The sequence below is a fragment of the Myotis lucifugus genome, unplaced genomic scaffold, assembly GCF_000147115.1.
Source record: "Myotis lucifugus unplaced genomic scaffold, Myoluc2.0 scaffold_568, whole genome shotgun sequence".
In the NCBI taxonomy this organism is placed as follows: Eukaryota; Metazoa; Chordata; class Mammalia; order Chiroptera; family Vespertilionidae; genus Myotis; species Myotis lucifugus.
In genome coordinates, this window is record NW_005871616.1 from 447,800 (window position 1) to 455,695 (window position 7,896).

General features: G+C 43.7%; 1 non-coding gene across 1 annotated transcript; it reads left to right on the forward strand.

Annotated features, from left to right (window-relative positions):
• The first annotated feature begins 1,571 nt into the window (after nt 1–1,571).
• On the forward strand, nt 1,572–1,674 carry LOC111823584. Its single transcript, XR_002826640.1, has one exon. It is a non-coding gene; the product is annotated as a U6 spliceosomal RNA (small nuclear RNA).
• The last annotated feature ends 6,222 nt before the right edge of the window (nt 1,675–7,896 follow it).

Genomic DNA, 7,896 nt, shown 5'->3' on the forward strand with positions numbered 1-7,896 from the left:
CCACCCCTTGGAATTCTCCCCCTCTCTCCTGACATTTTTTCTTTTGACTACCCTTACCTACGATGAAGACCTCTGGGATAGGGCTCAGTCCATGAGAGACTGATCAGATATCTCTCTGAAAGCAACCACTCGCCTTTGTGAGGACTTTTGTTGAATTTTTACCTCTCTTTCATCTCAGGGCTGAGGCTGCCCATGGGGGTTTCTGCCTAACCCTCTTGCTGCTCGCCCCTCTCATGTGTGTTTACAGATCAAATTTCATGTCCACTAACATAAGAGAAACCAAATGTAGATTGATAATATTTTGATATATTAGATGAGATTAAGATTTCTTTCTTCATTTGGTTCCCCTCTTGGCCAATGCCTCTCCCATACCCCCAATTCAGACATCTGTGAAGATCATATATACCTTTTCCTTTGGTGCAGTTTTGTTCAGCAGAAATACAAAACCAAGAAGGAAGTCCATACTTACTGTAATACAGCTTTCAAACGTTATGACAGGAACATTAGGGAAAAGGAAATTTGAATTGCAAAAGTACCAAAAAGTCAAAAATTTCTTCTCAAACTTTAAATTTGTAAAGTTAATGATGATATTAGAAACTTTCTCTCTTCTCTTTACCTTTAAGGAGATAAGAATTCTCTAGGCAGGAGAAGAAATGGAAGTCAGTCAGAAGGACATTGGAATGAGGCAATAATGCTTTGCCCTTACTTAGGGTTAGTAACCAGTGGGAAAGGGGTGAGAGTAGAAACCACAGACATAGGGGTCCCTAGAGTGCAGGTGTAGCTTGCCTCACCTCCTGGATGAGTCATGCTGGCTAACCTGTGGATTTGCCTGTGCCATCCTGGCATGTGAGGGACACGGAGTGAATGTGGCTGCAGGGTGTGTCCAGGCAGGTAAGCCCAATCAGGCTCACAGAATCCCCATGTCCCTGTGTACCCGGGAGCAGCAGAACAGCCCATTACCTCTGCTCCTGGCTAAGGAAGGGGAGCCTGTGAGGGAGAAAATGCCCGGGTCCAGGTAATGCAGCACCGTGGGTGCTGGCCTGCTCTGGATTCACTGTCTCCCAGTAGAAACCCTGGCAGGGAGATGGACCCACAGAGGGATGCTCTGGCTCTCCAGGTGCGTCCAACACTTCACACCTGAGCATGTGCATGACCCAACGTGGAGCCATTGCCCTTTGCAACTGTGTTCCCCGCGTTGCCTCAGTCATTCCAACCGGTATGACTGCTCCACACATTGCACCTGGGATGGTGTGTGGAACAGCCCCAGGGTGTGTGAGGCTGTCCCTGTCTGTGCCATCTGCCTCCAGGAGCTCAAAATGTAACTGGGAGAGACAGATACTAACAGAATAATTGATGCAGTATAGTTCGGATCAAAGAAACCTAAATCCAAATCCAGTACCTTATAGCTAGTATTTGAACTGTGTAACACTAGGGTTAAGTATCTAACATTCTGAGCCATATTTTTCTCAACCACAATGTGGGAATATGCTTACTTTGCAGAGGTATTGACAGAATTTGAATAATTTTGATAGGCAGGCAGTGCCTTAAGATGGTGTACAAATACCTTACTAGTGCTCCTTCAACACCACATTTACCAAAATCGGAACAACACAGAGATTAGCATGTCCCCTACACAAGCATGACATGCAAATTAGCGAAGCATTCATGATTTTTTACATAGATGCCTAACCACCATGCTGTACACCTGAGACTAATATAAAACAATAACAACTGTCAACTGTAATCTTATATAATAAAAGGGTAATATGCAAATTGACCCTAACAGCAGAACGACTGGGAATTACTGGTCACTATGACACACACTGACCACCAAGGGGCAGATGCTCAATGCAGGAGCCGCCCCCTGGTGGTATGTGCGCTCCCACAGGGGGAGCTCTGCTCAGCCACAAGCCAGGCTGACGGCTGCCAGTACAGCGGTGGTGGTGGGAGCCTCTCCTGCCTCCTCAGCAGCACTAAGGATGTCTGACTGCAGCTTAGGTCTGCTCCCTGCTGGCAAGTGGGCATCCTCTGAGGGCTGCCGGGCTGCCAGAGGGATATCTGATTGCCTCCTCAGCAGCGCTAAGGATTTCCGACTGCAGCTTAGGCCTTGCAGGGAATCAGAACTAGAACATCATGACAGTGTAAATAACAGAGAATGGAGCATTTTTAGGGCCATAAAAAAATTCTGATGACACCATAATGGTGCACACCTGTCATTACACCTTTGCCCAAACCCATCTAATGTACAACAGCAAGAATGAACTCTAATGTAAACCATAGACTCTGGGTGATAATGATGTGTCAATGTAGGCTCATCAGTTGTAACAGATGTACCACTCTGGTGGAGAATGTTAACAATGCAGGAGGCTGTGCCTGTGAAGACAGGGTGTACACAGAAATTTTTGTATTTCTTGTTCAATTTTGCTGTGAATGTAAAGTTACTATAAAATAAAGTCACTGAGGAAAGAAAAAAAAGATCAGCAATTATGATCCCAAGTGTATAAAATAAAAATATTAGTAAGGAAAAATATATAGGTCACCTGAAAATGCACAAAAGTGCTGAGAAGAGTTTCACATTTCAATGATTCATGAGGTAAGAACTCGGCATTTTGGAGGTGTGTGTGTGTGTGTGTGTGTGTGTGTGTGTGTGTGTGTGTGTTACTGTAATATAAGGGTTACATTGAATGTCATTATGACCAGTGTCCCAGAAATATACAAATGCTACCCTACTCAGACTCCTTCCCATGAAGTACTTGGAAAAACAAACTTATTGTTAGTTGCATTTTATTAAAGGGATTTATTTTTTAAATTTTCATATAATTTTAAAAGTAAAATTAACTCCAAAAATAAGAGCAGCCCTGGCCGGTTTGGCTCAGTGGATGGAGCATAGGCCTGCGGACTGAGGGGTCCTGGGTTCGGTTCCGGTCGGGGGCATGTACCTTGGTTGCGGGCACATCCCCAGTGGGGGGTGTGCAGGAGGCAGCTAATTGATGTTTCTCTCTAATCGATGTTTCTGGTTCTCTGTCCCTCTCCCTTCCTCTCTGTAGAGAATCAGTGAAATATATTAAAAAATAAATAAATAAAATAAAAATAAGAGCAATTATTTTTTTATCATCTAGAAATTAAAAGGAGAATCATCATATAACATTACCATAACCAAAGTTGAAAATCAGTCCTTATTATTTTGAATTATGATTTTTGTAAATTATTTTATTTATTTAAATTATTTTATATTTTGTATAAAAAGTATGGCTTTATTAATATGTACTATCATACTACTTAAAGGTCACATGATTTTAAAATTACATAAAATACATCATGCTTGTATTTACCGCATAGAAACTAGGGATTTTGAAGGATTACATTTTTTCTTACACATCAAACACTTTAAAAGGCACATCATCAGCAGTCAAAAGGTGTTAATAATTGGTGTTAGTATTACTTTCTGGAGCCCAGGACACAATTTCATAGTAAATGACATCACAGGGATGCCACTAACAAAATCCAGAGCAGGGGCAGTTCCACTCGGCAAACAACTGTTTCTTCAGCAATTAGCTTGCAAGGAAGACTAGAGAACAGTGAAACCATACATTTAAAAAACTGGAGAAACGTATCAACCAAATGCTAGGCTTTGTTTGGACTCATATTCCAGCAAAAGAACTGTTACAAAATATTTCTGAGACAATCAGAAAAACTGAACACTTGCTGTGTGAAGGGCTTATTTACCTAATTTTAGGTGTGGTAACGACATGGTGTTGTTTCTAAAAAGCCATTATATGGTAGATTTTTATAATAAAATATTTATGAGCAGAATGACATGATGCCTGAGATTATCATGGAAATAATGCAGTGAGCATGTAAGATTAAATAGTGGACATACAAAATGCCCATGAATTGGTCATTGTTAAAGATGGGCTGTTGATACATGGCACTGTTCTCTCTATTACTTTATATAGGTGAATTTTCCATAGTTCAAAAAAATTTAAGTATTTGGAGAAAGCCAAAATAAAGGCAGAGAAACGTTCTGTTTGAAAATATGTTGGTTTTGAAGGTTTTCCAAATTTTTATCACACTTAGGAAACCCTCAGTATCCAAATTCTACTCTAGACCACAGAGCCTCTCATAAACATAACCCTAAAAAATGTGTATGCTGCCCTGGTCAGGTGGCTTAGTTGGTTGGAGCGTCATCCCATGCACCAAATGGTTGCAGGTTTGATTCCTTAGTCAAGGCACATAGTTAGGTTGTGGGTTTGATCCCCTGTCTGGGTGTGTGTATGAAGCAACCAATCAATGTTTCTCTCTCACATTGATGTCCCTCTCTCATGCTCTCTCCTTCGTGCTCTCTCTGTCTCTCTCCCAGTCTCTCTTCCCCTTTCCTCTCTCTAAAAATAAATTTAAAAAAGAGTGTGTATGCTACAAGGAATAATAGCAAAGAAAATCAAAATCACATTCTCTTTATTATTGGCTGGACTAAGCACCAAACTGTGTCAAGATATTCACTAATTCAATCACTAATGCAAAAATGGTTATTGAATACCAGTGTTGTGATACCTACCATACTATATGTTCTGAGTGTATTTACATAATGTGAAAACAAATACATTCATTGACTAAAAAACTTACACTTTCGGGGAGAAATATACATGTGTGTGCCATGTGTATAAAATAATTTGACAAACATAGAATTATAAATTCTGAAGAATTTATAAAGGAAAAGAACAAGGTAATGTGAGAGAACATTGAACAAGAACCAAATACAATATAGTAGAGTTTAGAGACTGCTTGAATAAATGTCTGTTGAGATGAAATAAGATGGTGTATAGTATCTGTCTGACAAACTTGTTCTTCACAAATGAAGGAGAGTTAGACATTTCCAGATTAAAAGAAAAAAGCTGATAGGGTTCATTACCACTAAACTTGCTGTACAACAATGCTGAAAAGAGGTCTTCAGGCTGAAATAAAATGGCACTAATTAACAACATGGAAATATACAATGCAGTGGAAAAGAATAAGCATGCAGTTAAATTCAGAATACTTTAATACTGTAATATGGTGGTGCATTAAATCTAGTAAGGGTAGAGGTTTGGTACATGATTGAAGTTAAGTTGTTATCAGTGTAAAATAGACCTGTATAGCCATAAGATATTTTATGTACACTTCATGGTAACCACAAAGCAAACACTTACAACAAATACACAAAAGATAAAGAGAAGAGAATACAAGAATAAGACTAGAGAAAAGGAAGGCAGAAAGTAAAGAAGAAAGGAACAAGAAAACTGCAAAACAGCCAGAAAACAATTAATAAGATGGCATTAATAAGTCCTTACCAATAAATACCCTAGACATAAATGGATTAAATTCTCTAAACAAAAGACATAGAGACCTGGCTGGTATAGCTCAGTTGGTTGGAGGTTAGAGTGTCATCCCATAGACTGAAAGGTCATGGTTCAATTCCCAGTCAGGGCATGTACTTAGATTATGGGTTAAAGCCAGATTGGCTAGTTCACTGATTTTCAACTAGTGTGCCACAACAGGCACACTGGAGTGCCACAAGAATTTTTAAAACATGCAATACCTGACTACTTAGTCAGGGACACTGATCTTTTTTCCCTTAGATTGTCAAATAAAAACATAACAGCCCAGCTGATGTGGCTCAATGGTTGAGCACTGACCCAGGAACCAAGAGGTCACTGGTTCAATTCCCAGTCAGGACACATGCCCAGGTTGTGTGCACAATCCCCTGTAGGAGGCGTAGAGGAGGCAGCTGATGGATAATGTTCCTATCCCTCTATCTCTTCTCCTTCCTCTCTCTGTAAAAAGTCAATATAAATATTTTATTTTTTTAAAAAATCTGACAACAGCCAACACATCAATAGCCATCCAGTGTGAGTGAATCATATGACCTAGCATAATACCCTCTAGGTCCATCCATGCTGTCACAGAGGTAAGATTTCTTTATTTTTTATGGCCAAGTAATAGTCCATTGTTTATATGTACCACAACTTTTTTATCCACTTGTTTATTGGTGGGCACTTGGGTGGCTTCCATACCTTGGCTATTGTAAATAATGCTGCAATGAACATAGGGGTGCACATATTCTTTATAATTAGTGCTTTGTATAAGAAAGTGCTATTTTAAATGATTCTTTAAACTACCACTGCAGATAACTACAAGAAATGTTCCGGCCTGAAAATATGTTCATTCATTCATCACCAATTTCTAACTGGTTGACTCTGTTTATCCTATCTAATAAAAGAGAAACATGGTAATTAGCGTACGACCGCTACCCTTCCCATTGGCTAATCAGGGTGATATGCAAATTAACTGCCAGCCAAGATGGCGGCCAGCAGCCAGGCAGCTTAAAGCGAACATGAGGCTTGCTTGCTTCAGTGACGGAGGACTCCAACGTTCCCTGCCTGCCTTGCTGGCCTCTGAGGTTGCAGTTTGAAACATTGTAACAAATATAGAAGCTAAACAAAACCCCAGAAACCCACTTTCAGCCAGCTGGGATCTCAGAGCTGGAGTTGATACAGTGTATCAATTATAGAACCCAAACAAACCAGATACCTGCTTTCAGCAGCAGAAGCCTCAGAGCTGGAGCCAGAGCTAAAGCTGGCCCAGAATAAAAAAAGAAAAGAAAAAAAGGAGTGGTTGGGAGCTTCAGTCACCCGCCAGCCTGAAAACAGCCCTCAGCCCCTCACCCAGACTGGCCAGGCACCCCAGTGGGGACCCCACCCTGAAGGGTGTGTGACCAGCTGCAAACAGCCATCATCCCCTCATCCAGGCTGGGCAGGCACCCCAGTGGGGACACCCACCCTGATCCAGGACACCCTTCAGGGCAAACCAGCGGGCCCCCACCTGTGAACCAGGCCTCTAACCTATATAGTAAAAGGGTAATATGCCTCCCGGCACCGGGATCAGCATGACAGGGGGCAGCACCCAAACCCCCTGATCGCCCTGCGGCTCTGTGTGTGACAGGGGGCAGGGCCACAACCTCCCTATCCCCCCTGCTCTGTTTGTGACAGGGGAAGGCGCCCCAACCCCCTAATCAGCCCTGCTCTGTGCCTGATAGGGGGGAGCTCCCCAATCCCCTGATTGCCCTGCAGCTCTGTGTGTGACAGGCTGCAGCGCCCCAACCCCCTGATCGGCCCTGCTCTGTGTGTGACAGGGTGTGGGGCCCTAACCCCCCACCCCACGGGCCCTGCTCTGTGTGTGACGGGGTAGAGCCATAACCTCCCCATCAGCCCTGCCCTGAGTGTGAGAGTGGCGGCGCCCCAACCCCCTGATCGGCCCTGCTCTGTGTGTGACAGGTGGCAGTGCCCCAACTCCCCTATCTGCCCTGCTCTGTGCATGACAGGGGGGAGCTCCCCAACCCCCCTGATGGGCCCTGCTCTGTGCATGACAGGGGGGAGCGCCCCAACCCCCTGATCAGCCCTGCTTCGCGTGACAGGGGGTGGTGCCACAACCTCCCCATCGACCCTGCCTTGAGTGTGACATGGGGCGGTGCCCCAACCCCCCAATCGGCCCTACCCTGAGCATGACTGGTGGTGGCATCGCAACCTCCCAATCCGCTCTGCTCTGTGCATGACAGGGGGCAGCGCCCCAACTCCCCAATCGGCCCTGCTCTGAACCCGACCAGGGGCTGCACCTAGGGATTGGGCTTGCCCTCTGCCACCCTGGAGCAGGCCTAAGCCAGCAGGTCGTTATCTCCCGAGGGGTCCCCAGACTTCGAGAGGGCACAGGCGGGCTGAGGGACCCCCCCCTCCCCGCCGAGTGCACCAATTTTTTGTTGCACTGGGGCCTCTTAGGTCTATAATATATAAAAGCATAAACAACTGAACTACTGAAAGACCAGTTGCTATGATGTACACTGACCAGCAGAGGGCAGACACTCAA